The sequence below is a fragment of the Lycorma delicatula genome, chromosome 10 (assembly GCF_047948215.1).
Source record: "Lycorma delicatula isolate Av1 chromosome 10, ASM4794821v1, whole genome shotgun sequence".
NCBI classification, from domain to species: domain Eukaryota; kingdom Metazoa; phylum Arthropoda; class Insecta; order Hemiptera; family Fulgoridae; genus Lycorma; species Lycorma delicatula.
The window spans coordinates 35,215,027-35,235,752 of NC_134464.1; the positions used below are offsets into that span (position 1 = coordinate 35,215,027).

General features: G+C 30.2%; 1 protein-coding gene across 2 annotated transcripts in view; it reads left to right on the top strand.

Moving 5' to 3' along the window:
* The window catches only part of LOC142331083 (uncharacterized), a 282,018-nt gene that overhangs the window by 86,795 nt on the left and 174,497 nt on the right, over positions 1–20,726 (top strand). The gene's annotated exons all lie outside the window — the stretch shown is intronic.

Below are 20,726 nucleotides of genomic sequence, written 5' to 3' on the forward strand. Positions count from 1 at the left end.
TTTAAATATAAATATATAAACTGTACAATTTTATATATAAGACATGTCGTGAATGATTCAATCAACGCCCAGCAGACTACTGAAGATAAATTTATGAAAATCTGTATACCCGTTCTTCTTACGGTGTGCTCATTATGAATGGATTTTCTTAATTTCGAGTTTAAAGAGATAAAATGGATTAACAATGAAATTTACTATTTTTTTTTAAATTCTCGGTAAAAATTGAAGATCAACCTCATTCTTTGTAATTTAAATCTTCACGTGAATATCTAAAAACCAATTCCTAGGATTTTGTTTTGAAATTCCAAGTTTGAAGGTTATAATGAATTTTTTTTTAAACCCTACTATCTTTTTTTAATCTCTTGGTAACAAATGAAGATATCAATTTGATTTATCGTTTGTGTAATCTTCATACGACTATCTAAAAATAAATTTGTAGACTTTTCGAAATTCGACCTTGAAAGGGGTGATGAAAGATAAAATGTTTGAAAATTTTCCCCGTTTTCGACTATATTAAACGAGGTATTAACTAGAGATTTGGGTTTGCAATTACGTTTCAGATAAACAGTTATAAACAATTTTTTGTGTTCGTTTGTACTTCGATCTTTTAAGGGATACGAAGCTGTACGGTGCGAAGTCTCAAACAATACAGCCACTGCTACTGTTACTGTTTGTGTAATGCGACTGGATGCACCTGCTTCCGGCTACTTGACTAAAAAATTTAAAATAAAAAAAAAACCGCGACGGAAAACTCAAGTAACCATATATCGATTGCGGAGCCGCAAGAGGGATGCTAGTACATATATATATATTCAGAGTATCGCAGTTGGTGATGGCCAGACTTAAGGGGCTGATTCAGGACACCAACATAAAGAGAAAGGTATGCCTGTACCTATACCTATGACGTATACAGTGTTATGGAAATGATGATGACGACAATATATATATTTATACTTTTTTTGAAGGCATATGGAATGGAAATTTTGTAGCGCATAAAAAATGCCATTTCTTATCTTCCGGATGAAAGGCTGAGGCTTACAACTCCGCTCCAGAAGCTGGTGTTTGATATAATAACGTCACTTTGTATAATTTATTAAATATAAGACCACTAACCCAACCGTTCATCCAGATGAATGAATAATACTGGTTCTATTTAAATTATGCTTAGATAGTAAAGCAAAGGTATTAATTTAAAGAGTAGTACAGTCGATTTTACTGGTTGTGTACGATTTTTGTATAAATATATTTTGTTTTAATCGTTATGATTGATTATTAAATATTTAGAAATTAATAAATGTTTATTATTATCATATAATCAACGTCTATATGTAATAATGAAATATTATTTCTACTTACTTCAATCTTTGATTATTAATAAATTAGGGAAAATCATTAAAATAAAAAAAATATTAATTTCATATTACACGTGATAGAAAGATTTTAAAACGAATATGATTATAAAATTTCTGTATTCAAAAGTAAAATAAATGATATTAACAAATGATGTTTCTGTGAAAATATCAAGCATCATATTATAATTAATAATATAAAATAATTACAATAAAAGATATCATGTAAAAACAAAGTCTGTAATGTTTTATTTATCATGAGAAGATTCCTGCATATTTCTAACTAAGAAGTAGATACGTAATGCAATATCATGTTGACGGATATGTATTTAATTACAAAAATATCTATTCCTGTTTATTTATTTTTTATCATCCTATCGATTTATGAATAATATTTGTGGTTTGTGATATTTTCTACTTATTACCACATTGGTATTTTACATGTTTGAATTCTTTAATGTTTTAATAAAATCTGTATATCTTTTAAAATAAACAACATTAACTAGTTAGGTGTTTTTATTTTTGTTTTTATTAGTTTTTTATTTTTATTTACGACAGTCGGGTTTCCGGCAATACGTAAAATAAAATGTTGAAAAATATTATTTTTATGTTTTAAAGGAAGTGTATTATCAGAAAAATTTGTAGGTTACTGACACCAATTTAAAATAAAAATATTTCAAGGTTACGTTTGTATCTCCATATGACACGCATATATAAAACACGTGTAAAAGATAACAAGTAATTTTTTTTTATTTTAAAATAAATATAATATTTCTTTTTATCGTTTGTGTGTTTTTTTTTATAGAAACCAAGATGTTAACAATAACTGAACTTGAATATGAGTATAGCGATTTTTTTTTTTTGGATGTCCAACGAATAATCGTTATTAGAGGCCTATTATAACATCATATCCTGTAAAACGATTCCTTGTTGTGCACCAAAGAAAAAAAAGACTGAACAAAACATTGTGATTGTAAACATACTTTTTATTTGTTTTTCGTTATCACTTAGTGTGACATTATGATAGCGTAATGATATATAGATTTAAATCATTCTGATTTTCAAAAGTATTTTTACTTGAAAAAAATATTTGAAAATTAAAGATATATTAATAATATATACACATCATGAAGTTTTACATAGACTTACCTGTAGCCTGTGCTATATATGATTCTTTACATTGTTTGATGAATTTATTTTCTTATTTTTTATCGTGACATAAATTTATCAAATTTTTTCTCCTGAAAACTGTATTTTTTTATACAAACAGCATTATTTTTATTAGTTTCTTTCTCGTTTCAAATTAAAGTATAAAAAAAAATTATAAATAAAATTTAAAATCATTTTCAAAATGAGTATTAAAAAAAATTCTTTTAATTCTAATGATTTGAAATTTAAAATGATATTTATAGTTTGGTAGTTATTTGTTTTTAAATTTGATTAAGTCGAAATTTACTAAATAATTAATTAAAATTATGTTTTTATTCCTATTATATTTTTTATAGTTTATTTTATGATTTATTAGTGGGATTAATAGATCACGAGAATGATTCTGGGTGTCATAATGACGATAAAAATTTAACAAAGTTTTGAATCCTCAAAGATTTATATTAAAAATTAATCTTTTTGTATATTAAAAAAAAATGAATTACAAAATTAAAAATAAATACGTATGGACCAAAATAGTATAAGTAATGCTTTTCTCTGTTCTATAGTTATAATGTTCAGATTATTTATTTTTGATTTTAGTTTACAAAGATGCTATAATGCAAATTAGTAATGAGTTCTAATGTGTCGAAGTTCAAACGTATTCTAATATGTTTGTTTCTGTTACCCAACGTACAGTCTGTGTTCTCTTAATTCCTACTTTTATGCCGGCCTCCATGGCGCGAGTGGTAGCGTCCCCGCCTTTCATCCAGAGGTCCCGGGTTCGAATCCCGATCAGAGATGGTATTTTCACACGCTACAAAATTGTCATTTCATCTCATCCTCTGAAACAATACGTAGCGGTGGTTCCGGAAGCTATAGAAAAAAGTCCTTCTTTTATAAAAATTTGACATTTTTGTAATTTAAAAGAAATTAAGTTTTACTTATTTTTTGATATTTGAAAATTCCTTTCGGAATATTCCGACTGGAAACTTACATGACGATTTTAATTACTTCATAAATTTGCGTTAAATTTTGTCTATCGAATCCCTTTTTTTAAAGAAACAGGGTGATTTTGAGTTGATATTAGGTTGCACTTTTTTGTAAAAAATATTTTTATTTATATATAATTCAAATTAATGTCTGCAAACGTTATGTATTTTATGTATTAATGACGTTTGTTGGGGAGTTAATATTTCATAAAATTATATATTATTTAATTTTTATAACCATGCTTTTGATATTAGGTTATTGTTACTAATAAACAAATAAAAATTACTTGCAAACTTAATTTATTTTCAAAAAACAATGTAAAAAAATTTAATTATTTATATTTTTAATAACAATTGTAGTGGGTGGAGCTAAAAACTGAATAGTAAACAGAAAAAAGTGAGGACGAATAGGCAACATAACGTACATATTCTGATTGGTAGAGTCCCCCACCACTGTTTTCATGTCATACGTATATTTGCTCCCCTTTCTTTCTCCTGTTTAACCTCCTAGAATTACCGTTCAGCTATTACTTCAGAGGATGATATGTAAATGAAGTGTAGTCTTGTACAGTCTCAGTTCGACCATTCCTGAGATGTGCGGTTAATTGAAACCCAACCACCAAAGAACACCGGTATCTACGATCATTATTCAAATCCGTATAAAAATAACTGACTTTACTAGAACTTGAACGCTGGAACTCTCGACTTCCAAATCAGTTGATATTTGCTCTCTTGTGATGTGCTTTATTCTCATCTTACATTTTTTGCAAAATATAATCCTGTTGATACTTTTCAAAAAATGTATTATTAAAAATGATTGTTCGACTATTTTTCGTTTAATAAAAAACAAAATTAGTTAATTTTTTCATTGAATTTTTGTTTTATCTTTAAATCACGTGGTTACCACATTTTAAAACTTAATTAGTTTTATATTATATATTTCAATAATCATTTTATATTTAATTTATATTTGACTATTAATTTATTCAATTTTAATTAATTTTTCATTTAAAATATTACAAAATTTACGTATAGTAAAACAAGAAAAAAGTTAAATTTAAGTATGTTTACGGTAATTGTGGATTTGAGTTTATAGTACTGATGATGATTGATTGTGTAGCAATCGAAATAACCATTTAGTATTAGATTTTAATTACAATTTTTTTTCTAAGAGGTTTTTGAAAATTTTACAGTTTTCTGAATTATTTTGGTAATTTTTCGGAATAACTTCAATTATTTCTCAATTCATTAAACCTTTTTTAATGTAAACAATTGTGTCAAATTAAAGGTAGGTAAGTTGTTTATAGTTTTTGCTTTTAAATTTTACAGTAAAATTTAAAGAAAAATTGAGAAAGTATTTTAAGTTTTAGCGTAGCTTTCTAAATTCAGTTTTATTATTAAATGATATATATATGTATTTTATGAGCTTTTACGTGACAGGAAATAATTTCTCATTCATTACAATGATTTATGGTTAAAATCTTTTTAGGGGTATCATTCTTTAACATTAAATTGATCTTATGAGAATAGGCTATTAAATTATTTAGAATTATTTTGAACTCTAAACGACATTAGAATGTATTTAATGTCGATTTGCAGGCAATTTATTAATGGATTTTATATATTTATGAAATTTTATTATAATATATTGCTTTCTTAAGAATTACTCCTAATAACATATTATTTATTTATAGAATGATATTTTTTATAATATTATATAAGTAGTTGCGTGACTTAATTTTGAATTATTAGTAAATAAAAAGAAGGATTGAAATAGGCCTACGACTTACTGAGTGCGTGAGTTTGGTTTGGTTGGATATACGTGTTAAAATCGATCCGAAACCAAAATGCGTACGCCTGCGTGGTTAGTGTTCCGATGTTAATATTACCGCATACTACACATTACTAAGGTTACATTTGTAAATCACGTGGTTATCACATTTTAAAACTGTTAATTAGTTATATACTATATATTACCATAATCATTTTATATTTAAATTTGATTATTGATTTATTTAATTTTTCATTTGAAATATACAAAATTCACGTGTAATTGTGGATTCATGAGTTCATTCTACCAAATTCTCAAAGCATATTACGTACATAATTATGATTAAAATTAAATAAAAAGTTATTAGTTTCGGATCAGTAGCCAATTTACGTTTCTCAATTAACCTTTAATATTTAAATTACGTGTCTGAGAGTGTCTGATAAGTCATTACTTAATGGTATTCTAATATATATATACTTAACATCTATTTGACAATAGAAACTTACGGACACTTATTATCATTGCAAATAATCCACTATAGAATTCAAAAAAAGCTCTAGCATTGTCAATACACTTCTGTGAATCTTTTCGTACTTTAACCATGATTTTTCTTAAGAAATTGCGAGATACTGCGTTCAAAATAACATTGATTCTTTTCTCAACTACATTAAATATTCTTACGAATACGAATTTTGTAAACTTCTTCTTTGGCCAACCCTTCGAGAAAAATCATAAAATGTCAGGTCAGGGCTTCTAGCAGGCCAATCTGTTGGTCTACGATGGCCTATCTATCTTTATGGAAACTGAATATCCAGCCAGTCGCAAACAAGAAGAGCAAAATGTGCTTTTCAATGTCATCCGATTAGTTATGATACGCAATACAAATGACATAAACTAGTGGTTCCCAAACTTTTCCGAGTCGCGGCGCCCTTTTTCAATTAAAATTTTTCCATGGCGCCTTACCCTAAGTATAAGTATGACTACTCGTAAGTAAGAGATACAAATAAATAAAAGTCATGTATCTTCATTATTTTTTTACTTTATTAAGATTAAATTAATAATTATAGATACCTTTGTTCAATTAATTAAGAAAATTTTAGAATATTTTGCGGCGACCCTGTGAAGAGGCTGCGGCTCCCCGGGACGCCGCGGCGCACATCACTGTCATAAACATATCCAAATATTGTTCACTGTTCATTGTATTTTGTTAAAGATAAGGACCCTCCACATTGGACGACATCAATCCATAAAACACTGTTACGTTTGGATGTGGACTGCATTTTCCTGGAGATTTTTAAGTAGGTATTAAAAGATACGTAAAATGGTATGTTTTTCGACCCAAATCTTTAGTATTTTACCTATAATTATTCAAAAACTATTAAAAATGGAATTATGGGACCGGTTTTTATTTTATTTTTTCAGATCAAATTTCATGCATAACTACAAAATTTACCTCTTAACTTGGGTAGTATGAATTACAGTCTGACTTAATTTTACCGAAGGCGCAAAAAACAGGACTAAATCTTTCGCCAGCTAACTCGCTAACGAAGGGTTTCCGAATTTACGTTTTTGAATTTTCTTCTTTATTTTCTTCAGTAGAACATTCCTCGTTAATCAGTCTGCATTTCGATTTAACATTTTATTTAAATTACAGTCATTTACTTGGTCTTTTTTGTAGTAATTTGTTTTTCTTAGGAAGAATGGTTGATTAATTTTTTTTATTTAAGTTAAATTTATGTTTTTAAATTTATCTCTTATTATTTTATGAGATTAAAAAAATATTTTTAAGAGAAAGATCCGTTTGTCTTTATGACAAAAAACTCATTTTCGTCTACTTAACATTTTCATTTTGGTAGCGATCATATTTTGATTTAAGAAAAGTGATCTGTTGACTTTAGTTTTCCTTCATCTGTTTTCTTCCATTAATTTTAATTTTTCATTTTCTTGTGTTTTACCTCATAAGCAATGTCTTATTAATTTTGAATCAATAAGAACATTTATTTATTATTCGAAGTAACGAAGTAAAAAATAGTCCCTTTTCTTTATTATTTTTTAATATTTTTCTAAAACATTACGGTTATGTACTGAGACTGCAATGGGTAACAAAAAAATTATTTTTGAATAAAATAAAACTGTGTTATTCTACTGTATCAGTATTTTTATGGGAGTTATTATTGAACTTCAGATATATCTCTGAAAATAAAATGAGAATAGTATATATATATATATATATATATAAGAAATTTATTGTTTTTACGTCTAGCTACCATAAATAAATTAATGCATTATTAGAGTAATAACTTAAAAATGTATGCTAAATTAATTTTTTCTTACAAAATATCTTTTTTAATTACATTAAAAATAATTATGGAGATGTAACATCAAGTCAGCTTAATACAGTTTACTCTTAATCTGTTTTATACAAAGTATATTTATTCCAATCTAATTTTACAAATTAATTTATTTTTCTCTTGCCTTATTTATTTCTGTTTATATACTCATTCAGTAAAATGAGTTTTTAATTCTTTTCATGATTTTCAGATGTTTTAAAATTAATCTTCCATTTTTTTCAATTACTGAATACATTTTTATATATTACGTGTTTTTAATTTTATGTACTTTATAATTTATAAATTGTAATAATAAATAAAAATGTATTTTTATTAAATTTCTTACCTAACCATTTTTTTCTATACCATCTAATATTCGATATTTATTTATTTATTTTTTTGTCTTCAGTCATTTGACTGGTTTGATGCAGCTCTCCAAGATTCCCTATCTAGTGCTAGTCGTTTCATTTCGGTATACCTTCTACATCCTACATCCCTAACAATTTGTTTTACATATTCCAAACGTTGCCTGTCTGCACAATTTTTCCCTTCTACCTGTCCCTCCAATATTAAAGCGATTATTCCAGGATGCCTTAATATGTGGCCTATACGTCTGTCTCTTCTTTTAACTGTATTTTTCCAAATGCTTCTTTCTTCATCGATTTACCGGAATACCTCTTCATTTGTCACTTTATCCACCCATCTGATTTTTAACATTCTGCTATAGCACCACATTTCAAATGCTTCTAATCTTTTCTTCTCAGGTACTCCGATCGTCCAAGTTTCACTTCCATATAAAGCTACTCTCCAAACATATACCTTCAAAAGTCTTTTCCTGACGTTTAAATTAATTTTTGATGTAATCAAATTATATTTCTGACTGAAGGCTCTTTTCGCCGGTGCTATTCGGTATTTTATATCGTCTTCGTCCATCTTTAGTAATTCTACTTCCCAAATAAAAAATTCTTCTACCTCCATAATCTTTTCTGTTCCTATTTTTACATTCAATCGTCCATCTTCGTTATTTCTACTACATTTCATTACTTTCGTTTTGTTCTTGTTTATTTTCATGCGGTAGTGCTTGCGGAGAACTTCATCCATGCGGTTCATTGTTCCTTCTAAATCTTTTTTACTCTCAGCTAGAATTACTATATCATCAGCAAATCGTAGCATTTTTATCTTTTCACCTTGTACTGTTACTCCGGATCTAAATTGTTCTTCAACATCATTAGCTGCTAGTTCTATGTAAAAATTAAAAAGTAACGGTGGTAGGGAACATCCTTGTCGGACTTCCTTTCTCATTACGGTTTCTTTCTTATGTTCTTCAATTATTACTGTTGCTATTTGGTTCCTGTAAATGTTAGCAATCGTTCTTCTGTTTCTGCATTTGAACATAATTTTTCCTTTTATAAATTAAAAAAATAGTATTTATCATAAAATACTATTTTTTTAACAGTCTTGAAAAAAGGAATTATTTTAAATAATTCACTATTCCATATTTTCAGTTTGAATATGCTACTACAAAACAGAAATCTTAAAAAAATTACTAAGTTTAATTTTTCGAGTGTAACCAATATAAATTTGTCATTGTTATTCTCTTCCGGTGTGTACTTTGATGGTGTCTTGATCCCGCAAACGGAGACTGGGCGGTACTGGGACTTCATTGAATCAGCGTTTTACCTGGAAGTGTCACGTGAGGATGAAGAGGAAACAACTGAATGCAAAGTACAGGCAACTTCGTCGGCTGCTAAGGAGGAACTCAGGCCTCACGTTATCCAACAGGATCTTAATTTACAAAGCTATCCTGCGCCCAATCTGGACGTAATGTATAGAATTGTGGGTAACGGCTAGTACTAGTAATGTGGATATTATACATTGATTCCAGAACAAAGTACCGAGGGTGATTGCTGAAGCGCCATGGTTCACGCGGAATGATGAGATACACGATTGTGGAGCTCCCATTGGTTCGTGAGATGGCACAGCAGCGTAGTGTCAAATACTTTCAGAGCTGGAGAATAATGTAAACCACTTTGCAATTAATCTACTCCATAACAGCAGGGACGTCTGTCGGTTGAGACATGCTCATGTAATAGACTTAGGGTCTGTGTAACAGTTTGGAATCTAACACCGTCAAGTTTAGTGGTCTTGTTTCTAATTTCTTTGTTACTTCTCTTTTTTTTTATTGTTGTTCTTTCTTTTTATCCTTTGTTATAGTCTACAAGAACAAACATTATGTGTTGCTGAAATTAATGTTTTGTGATTTATGACTGAGCTTGAAATTTCATATTGGACTTTAAATATACTTGCAACTATTTATTGTGTATTACTTATTTTGAGGTTCCTTAAGGACTTCCTTATCACGTGCTTTTGTCAGGAGTATTACTTATGGCTCCGCAGGAGACCCGATTGTAGTTATAATCGTTACTGAGAAAAAAAAATTGTTATTCTCAAAAACTTCACGTAAATTATACGAAAATTTATTACCGCGATATATTTTATTTATTTAATTCATTTCTCGTATTTTATTAGCCGATTTTCAAATTTATTTAAAATTATTTATTAAAATTTATTATTAATTACTATTTATTTATTTTATTATCTGTACAAAAATATTTAAAAAAATTTGTTAAGAACAGCGTATATCAGTGTAGAACAGTCATAGTTTTGACAAACTCCAGCACTATCTGTGAATAAAATTGGAACTACTTCCCACATTTATTTATTTAGCGTATGGCACCAAAAAAAAACCAATTACAGTCAAAAATTGCAAACAAACATCTAACAAATTAATATAAGCTACTGATTCTGGAGTCGCCGTCAGGAAATCCTCAGGAGTCTCTTCATAAGCTGTCCTAGGGCAAACTTCTGTGATGTGTTTAACAGTTTGATTTTCACCACACTCGCAAAGAGGCTCGGTGTTTTACCCCATTTATACAAGTAATAGGCGCACCTACCATGCTGAGTTCGTATTCTGTTTAACGTTGACCATATCTTACGTGGCAAGTCAAAACCGGGTGGCTTTTGAGTAATACATGAAATTTGGTTATTCTGCTTTGTGGTCCATTCTTGACGCCAGGCGTCAGTTAGGTTAAATCCTTCCTCTGTGGCAGCAATTGCTGTTTTGATAGATGGCTTCCCACATATTTTATGGGCTTACCATAGTTTTAAGATATAGTTACTGTTTTATTATAAAATGAATTAGAAAGTTTGGCTTTATCCTCTTAGTCTTAAGTAGAGCACCCACCAGATTGGTCTAGTGGTGAACGCGTCTTCCCAAATCAGCTGATTTGGAAATCGAGAGTTCCAACGTTCAAGTCCTAGTAAAGGCAATTACTTTTATACGGATTTGAATACTAGATCGTGAATAACGGTGTTCTTTGGTGGTTGGGTTTCAATTAACTACACATCTCAGGAATGGTCGAACTGAAACTGTACAAGACTTATACTCATAGATATCATCCTCATTCATCCTCTGAAGTAATATCTGAACGGTAATTCCCGGAGGCTAAACAGGAAAATGAAAGAAAGTCTTAAGTAGGCCGTTTTGTAAAGTACAAAATAGAAGAAAGAAATAGGGATAAGTCTGGAGGCATAGCCTATAAAATTATAGCATTATAAACAACGCAATTAGATCAGTCCCAGTATCCTTAATGTGAGTACAAATGATCCCTATCAAAAACCCATAGAAAACCACTTCCTTTGGTGAAAGAGTAATATCGATTGGCTTGTGGCCAGCTAAATCACTTGATCTTTATCTTTCACCTGCAGATTTTTTTCTCTTTGGGATATCTAAAAGGTTGTGTATTAAAAAATAATCTACACACCACTGAATAACTGAAAGCCCAAATAATTCAAGAATTACGAGATATTGGAAGAGGTAAAATTCAAAAGGTTACACGGAATATGAAAAAGAGGGTAAAAGCTTCCATTGAAGAAAATGGTGAACACATTCAACACTTTTAATAAAAACAATTTGATCTCACTATTGTTTTGCTAAATAATTGTAATATCTATAGTTTAATCGTCTTAAATATAGCAGATTATTTTTCTTTAAATTGGGTTGCGTTTTAAAACAAACATTCTGTATTTATCTGTAATATAATGAGTTAATATTTTTTTTATATCTTTGTATATCCATATTAAAAAATAACTTGAAGGCTAAAAAAAATACGAAATGTTGTAAAGTATGCAATTAAAAAATAGTATTTACACCAGACCATTCATGTTATTACAAGGAGAAAAAACAGAAAACAAACTATTAGTTATTCAAAATTCAGTTCCTTATGCATCGTTTACCAAGCGTATCGATAATAGAATGAATAATTTGAATTTTGTATACGGTTATCTCTATAGGGAAATTAAATTCAACGAGTTATATTTGTTTAATATGAATACGTATTTGATTACTATATTTTACAAATTGATAATATAAGAATATGTAAATATTCAAAAATGTTTATTTTCCCGAATAATTTACATTTTTTATACGTTGTTTTTTGTTATTCTTTCTTAATATAAGAATTCACATTAATTTCCTGTACAAGGAAGTATTGTAATCGCGAAAAATTTCGGTTTTAATATTTCAACGGAAATATCCATTTTGAACCTGAATCCATTTTGACTAGTTTCGGAGTGACGTCTTTACGTACATACGTATCTCGCATAACTCAAAAACGATTAGCCTTAGAATGTTGAAATTTTCGATTTAAGACTGTTGTAACATCTAGTTGTGCACCTTCCCTTTTATCTGTAATAGAGTGGATCAAAAGTGTCCAAAAAAGCCAAATCCAAAAACCAAAAAAATTTGGATTTTGGATTTTTTCTTAACTGCAGTAATAAGCTCTCATTCAGAGCTTTTCAACAATAAGTGGTACTTATATTCAATGGTTCCAAAGTTATAGCCAAATCAAATTTTAATTAATGAAATATTTGGATCTTACAAGGGGAAGGCACATCGGTTCGAATCTGACTTCATTTCCTTTTTTTAACTTTATTTTTTAATTTAAATATATTGATTTATTAACAGTTATTAACTCGTGATTGTAAAAAAAAATTACTATAAATAATAACTGAATAATACGGAATAAAAAAAGAAAAAATCAGAAGTTATTACTGAAATAAAATTTTATGTACTTTTAAAAATGTGTATAAGTAATTTAACAGGCGTACAAGAAATTCATGTCGTGTCCACATCAGATTTTTTTTTATTAATTTTTTTCATTTCATTATCTAACCCAATGCATGTAAAATATCTGACGTACAGGAGGTAATAATCAAAGTTGATTTCACTGAGAGTTATATACTTAAGTGATGGTATCTATTGCGTTTTGATGGGTCTTGTATGCCGTTGTGTGACGGTATGTTGGTGCAGTTAAAGTAATTAGAGACCACATTATTCATATCTTTTCTGTGCAAGGGTTATTATTCCTTTCCTTCAATTATTAATCTTCAGTCACTTATGTCGTTGTAATCTAGCTATCCATATACAAACTGCGATTGCTGCATCGGCTTTCATTTCGTCTGCTTACATTAGTAGAGATGCGGGCACCTTTGCGCTTCGCTGTGGGTGATTAAATATGCCTTTCATCTCTTTATTTTTTTATGGAATATAAATGCATGGTAGTTTAGAATAATAAAATATATATAACTGTTTACCTGGTTAATTCAAACCTATGCTTTCGACCACTAGAAAAAATTAATAAAATATTATTCAAACTATAATCAATATATATATCTATCATAAAGTTTAGGAAGACGGAAAAATTCAAATATCTTGGCGAAGTAGTACAACCGAATGGGTTAGATAGAGAGGCAAATAAGGTTAGGATAAATAAACTGCTGAAAGTTTACGTGTTATATTAAAAGGAGGGTATCAAGAATGGGAAATATTCGATATTACGCCAAAACAGTTAGGTCTGCAGTGATGTATGCTACAGTGTGCAACTCTAAACCGAGGAGAGATCGATAAATTGGTGTTAGATGAGAGAAAAATACTAAGAAAAATATTTCGACCAGAGAAAACTGATGGAGGTTGGAGGTTACAGAAGAACAAAGAACTGTACCACCGTATGAACAGATTCACATTCGAAAAAGAAGAATGGATGAAAACAGATTGACGAAGATCGTCAAGAAGAACGATGGAGACAAAACGAACATTAAGTGGTTCACTTTAGGAGAAAGAAGCTCTCGTGATTGCTGGAATAAATTTAACAGATATAAGATACAGAGATATATTTAGCAAGAAGATACAAATTTGTGAAAGTTGTCAGAAAGGAATCAGAGAGTGTAGCAGTAAAACATAGTTGCAAGTAAGGCAGTTAAGGCAGCAACAATATAGTTTTAAAATAAAGGAGAATTGAAAGAAAAGGAAATCACGGATTAATCATTAAAGGTGGTGTCCTATAGTGGCCGGTGAAGAGAGAAATATACATAATTTTATCTTCCAATAAAGATGACTCCGTTTTTTAAAGTAAATGAAACAAGTGTTTGTCGATATCGTGTTATTAACTGCATAATAAATAATTATTTTTTTATTTTATTAAGTTGTTTCACCTTCTTGATAGAATAAAATCATCTTAAAACATTTAAGTTATTGTTAATTACTATAATTGGTTTTCACTTATATTATTATGTGCATGATAAACAAATATGTAAACAAGTTAGAGTCAATGATCTATAAAAATGATTTTGTAAAATATTTTATATTTATATCTTTGATATTTATACAGATTTTAGTATGAATAGTATATTTTTAATTTTTTCTTACTGGTAAAATAAATCTGAGATTCTCTAGTGTCTGGTTGTTTAGTTATTTTTTTGCTAGTGGGAAATCTTATCCAAAAATCGGTAAAATAAAAGTTATTTACCTTTTTTCTTCTTAAAAACGTTTGAAAGATTTTTTTTTAAATTTAAAAATATTTAAATAATTAAATCTTTTCTAAAAAACTTTATCACTTGGTCTCCTTCCAGACTTAGCATTACACATCATCTCAAGTCTTATATCTCAGCGACGACGCGTTAAATACTTCATTTTATCACGTTCTTCTAATGTACAGCTTCTTGTATTTCTCAATACTTAATTAAATTTATTATTTATGATTTTACATTCGAATATCTTATTTAAATAATATTTTTTTAAGAAATCATAGAAAGTTAGTGTGTACAGGTGGCTTGAAAGTTATCACTTAGCGGTGTCCGGTATCCCTGGAAACTGTGCTTTTTAATAATGCTAATACAGAGAGATTATCTTTGATTCTGGTTGAAAATTCCACCAGAATCAAAGATAATGATTGGGGATCATTATCGCCAATCATAATGGCGATATGATTGTATCTGTACAGCTGCGATCAGCTGTATTGAATTCATTTTTTTTTTTTTTAATGATTCATCTTGTGCAGTTAAATCTGTTTAACTCAGTACAGATTATGATTTATTAATTACTAGACTTTCCGTTTCGAACAATATCGAATTCATTTTCTCAAAGTATTTTCTTCTTTGTCGGTTTAAAAAAATTAACTCAAAATAATTGTTTGTACAAACTATTTTTTTTTATTTCTGGTATTAATACTCGGTATTATATAGCACACCTGTTAGAAGTACTTTTTTTATCTCTTTTTTGTTTTGTGGTTGCAAGACTTTGATTTGAATAATTTCCCTAAGGCATATCTGCATCTATTTTGTGTTTGAGTTCTTTATTTCATTCTTTCTATTACTGTTATTCCTTTTTAAATCAAAGCTTTCTATATATTGAGACTGTATTACAGGAAATTTTTTTCTACCCTCGTAATTAATTACCTATTTACTTAATTTTGAACAATTAGTTATTTAAAAAATTTGATTTTGTCGTAAATAAAACGGTTTTTTTCATTTTTCAATAATCTTTTTATTTCAAACTACGTGTTACATTATTAATGTTTTGTTGATCTAAGAACAAGTCTCCATGAAATTCTTATCTCCACAAAAATATCTTTCCAGATGTTTTTATTTTTTATTCTTCTACAATTGTTTGACATAACAATATTTTTTTTATTATCTATTCTCTGGGAACTATGAATAATTGTATGTGCCTCCACGGCGCAAGTGGTAGCTTCTCGGCTTTTCATCCGGAAGTCCTGGGTTCGAATCTCGGTCAGGCAGAACATTTTTCATACGCTACAAAAATCCATTTCCATATCCCATACACAAGCTTCAAGCTTGTCGCGATATCATCAATAAAAAAAATTGAAATATAAAAAGCCCAGCAACGAATTTTTTGTATCGTGTAAAAAAAAAGCCGGAACTGGTCATGAATTCTTGTTCATGAGTTCCTTATCGGAACTCCAACCCAGAACCTGAGGATGAAAGACAAAGACCCTACCACTTGCTACGGAGATCGGTCATCAAATAAGTTGTGATATATTAAAAAAAGACCATGTAACTGATGAAGTTGATGATTTTTTTTTGTAAGATTATGTACACTTACAAATTTTTCATAAATTATATGAGTAAGTATATATTAACGTTTTCTAAGTTTTAACAATTCTTTTAATTTTTATAGATGCGATTTCAATTTATTGTTTGAAAAAATTTTTTATTTCTTTAAATTTATCCATGTGTAAATTACTTTAAAAACTAAGAAAATTTTCTTGTAATAATTTTGTTAATTATTATATTATTTTATTATCATAATTACTTTGAACTTATAATTTTTTTAAATAATTTGTGTTATAAAATCTCAATATTGTGCTTTTACTACTAAGTTATAAAAAAAAAAAATAATTGAAATTTTATTAAAATAAATAGGAATTTAAAAAAAAAAATAGGAAATTAGATTAGAAATAAAAAGAAGGTCAAGAGTGTAATAATCCTACAGAGCGGGGATTGGTATAGAAAATAAATAACTAATTTCCTTGCAGATAAAAATTTAGTCTGTACCATATTACTTTGAAATTTGTACATTTAAATGGTAATAAAAAGTTTATTAGAAACTTTTTTTATTTTATTTTATTATTATTTTTTTTTTTTGTATATTAGTAAGAACAAAATATTTTAAGAAAAAAAAATAAATATTTGGATTTTCTGATGATTCGAAAAACATAAAAATCTATATATTAAAAAAAAAAATTGTAAAAAACTAAAAAAAAAAAACCAAAAAACTGCTTTTCTGCATTTACTCAGTAACTTATTTCGTTATAGACTTCGCTGGTCTTAAAACACTCATTACATCATCCCAACCCCGTAGGGGGAAGACACCCACCTTGTGACGTTACCGATAGCCAGACCACCCCCTCCATTCCAAGCCCTGAGGGCCTTTACCGGAGGTCGTCTTTAGATCTTCTAACTGATTACATCTCACAATCAACAGCCAGGTCTCGGTCGAGATGCCAATGATGTAAGTGACCAATTGACCATTTGACTAATTTAAGTCACCTAGCAAGGGGAACGTAACCTCATTCCAGTCCGCGCAGGAGCCGGGGACAAACCCCGCAGCACCATCCGGTCCCATCATGGAGTCTCGCGCAGTATTACCAAGTCACAACCAGGACCACCACCGGCGGAAAGAAGCCACGCCTCCGGTCACACGGACTAACATACCCCGGCAGCGCGGCCACCCCCACCAGCGGAAGCCCCAAATCGAATCACAAAGAATACCAATATAACCGTGGCACGATGCCAATGCGCCTACTTCCAACCAATCCAGTGCCTAGGCCAGATCTCTAGTCACCCGAGATCCTACCACGATCAAATACCTCGATTAAACTCCCTCTGCATACCTATACACCGCAAGGGCGCCAAGAAAACCAGCCACTATAGACCACTCCTCGCGGTTCATCCAGTTAATACGGAGATCCAAAAAGGAATGTATTCTCTCAAGTTCCCTAACAGCTCGTAAACGTTCGACCTCGTGTAGGAGACAGACGTAGAGTACGTGGTCCACTGTATCATCAGTCCCACAATCCGGGCATTGATTCGAATCTACCAAACGAAACCTAGCCAAACTCGCCCGAAAGGCACCATGCCGGAGAGAAATTGTGTGATATACCGATTGCGGGAAACCTATCTAATCGCATCTACATCAGACACTATAGGAAATATACCAAGTGTTTAGCGACCTGTGGGGGATTCGTCCCACCTGACCTGCCAAGACGCAAGGGCCGGTCCTCAATCTCCTGCTTTCGTTCTGACGTCAATAGGTTATTTACCTTGGAATTGTTGCGTTCCTTACGCTCATTAGCCAAAATATCTATTGGTTTGATTCCGGCTATAACACATACTACCTCCCGCGAGACTGTTCTATAACCGCCTATAACAGCCAGCAAGAGGAGTCGCTGGGCCCGCAGCAAAATGTCCGCGTAACACCTAAAAGCCAAACGGTGAGCCCAGGCAGGTGCAGCATATAGCAAAATAGCTTCACTGACACCTTTGTGTCAGCGAAGCTATTGGATATGCAAGGATATGCACGGTACGGTAATTCAACCCCCAATCGGGATGAATGACTCTACGAGTTCCATAAAAAGCATCAGCGGCCTGTTTTGCTACATACTGTAGATGTTCCTTGAACCGAAAATTCTCATCAAGGATAACACCCAGATACTTTTGAGCCGTAACGTACCGAATGGGGAGACCAGCCATCCGAACTCAAATTCGTTGGGAAGCAGCCAATTGGCCTTTAAGCAACATCATTTTGGTTCTCTCTGGGTTGAAAATCATCTTATGTTGGAGACTCCACAGCCGGTGTTTCATTACATCAGTGCACAGATAACCATAATGCACAGATTACGCTCACTCTATTATGAGAGGAGTTTTAAGGGAACATAGCTTTTCTCAAATTCAAAGCCTTACCTCAGTGATATTCAAATCGAGATATCTCACCAACTAATTAAGGTATAGAATTCATATGGGTCATAAAACACTTACCACATCAAGCTCCATCAAAATGAGCCCACACTAACTTCGATCACTCAGTTCCTAAACAAATTTTGATGGAACGTTAATTAAATTAAATTAACTAATAACTTAAGTTAGTTTATTTACTGATGCTGCGAAGCAGCACGGGTTCCCTAGTATTAATTTAAAAAATACCGAATGATAAATACTAAAATAAATATGATAAAAAGGGTAATATAATAAAAAGGAAAATAACAGTGAATTTATTAATAAATAATTATAATGATATTAGACGAACATTTTTACTTTCCCGTCTAGATAGCGCTATAAGTATTGCAATCGGTTCAATTTGGACGTATGTTTTCACTGAATCTTGACGTTTTGACCCCTATGGAATAAAAAAAACCGGATGGAAATTTTCCGATTGTTTATGTATGTATGTAGGTTTGGTGTTGGTCTCTAAATCACCTTATATCTCCAGAACTACTGGATTGATTTTGACCAAACTTGGTTACATTACTTATATTCATGGGGTATTGATGCAATTAAAGTTTCAACTTAAAAGGTCAAACGGGTGAGGCTGTACAGCAAGATCACCCTCAGTATTTCAAGATTTCCTTGCAGTATCACCTGGATTTTTTCGTGTGTTTATTTTTCTATTATAATTTTTAAACTGGTCTTTGCAATTCCTAAATTATATTTTGTGCAAAACTCAATAAGTCGGTCCCTCTTTGATTCATTTTGCCTAGCCCGTATTCACCCACATTATTTCCTTTCTTGCCTTTTCCGATGCTTGCATTCCAATTTCCAACTATTATTAAATTAACTGCAAAAATTAACTGTGTTCAAATTAAATTAGCCCAGAAACGTCGAAATTGTGAGTATAAGAAATAATGATCTAATAAGAAAATATTAGATTATTAACGTAGTTGGTATAGAAAATTGTTTTTGTAAATTTTGATTAGACGTAAAGTTAATTAGTTAAAATTCTGTTTTGGACACCACATAACTTCCTTATACGCCTTTAAATTACATATACACATTTTTCTAAAATGAAAAGTACAACAAATTTTATTTCATTAATAACTTCTGATATTTTTTAATATTTATTTTTTATTGTTATTGAATTATGACTTATTGTAACATTTCTTTTACAATCGGAGGTTAATAATTATTAATAAATCGGTACATTTAAATTAAAAAAAAGTTAAAAAAGGAGATAAAGTCGGATTTGAACCGATGTGCCTTCCCCTTGTAAGATTCAAATATTTCATTAATTAAAACTTTATTTAGCTATAACTCTGGAACCAATGAAAATAAGTACCACTTATGTTAAATCGTTGAAAAGCTCTCAATTAGAGATTATTACTGCAGTTAAGAAAAGTACAAAATCCAAATATTTTGGATTTTGGGCTATTTTTTGACAATTTTAGTCCAGTCGATTACAATCAAAAAGGGAGGTGCATAATTAGATGTTAGAACGGTCCTAATCCAAAATTTCAACATCCTACGGCTAATCTTTTTTAAGTTGCGAGATACATTCGTACATACGGTAGGTACAGACGTCACGGCGAAATTAGTCAAAATGAATTCAGGGGTGGTCAAAATAGACATTTTCGTTAAAATTTGAAAACCGAGATTCTTTGCGATCATAATACTTCCTTTAATTCGTACAAGGAAGTAAAAAAAGTCTTCAAAAAATATACTTTTCTTCAGTTTTTTTTTTTTAGAAGAAAAATTCGGGTAATGAAACAAAATTTTCCCGTGTTAAAACTATATAAAATTAAATTAAAACAAGTTTGGATATTTTATTATTATGAGTAGGGGCTGAAGTTGAGCAGTCGCTGATAACTCGCAAATGAAAAGAGATAGTCAAATGAAACAAATATGAAATAAAATTTCATTTTACGTGCTATAAAAATATATATTTATTATATTATGAAGTTAATGTTCAGCTTCCACATTCCTACAAAACCAGTTTTCTCATTCCATCAATGAAGAATGCTAGCGATCTTTCTTTGATCCAAGATTTCACTGCGTCCTTCACTTCATCATACGTGATAAAATGAATACCCTTAATATCTTTCTTTAATCACGGAAAGTAAAAATCGCAGAGAATCAAATCTTTTGACCATTACAGGGTGTAAAATAGGTTGAAATTTCAATTTCACAAGAGGCTTGACGGTTGCACTTCTTGATGTTTGTGGTCGAGCATTATCGTGTTACAAAATTATCGGCTCGGTAAATTATCAAACACGACACACACATCTTC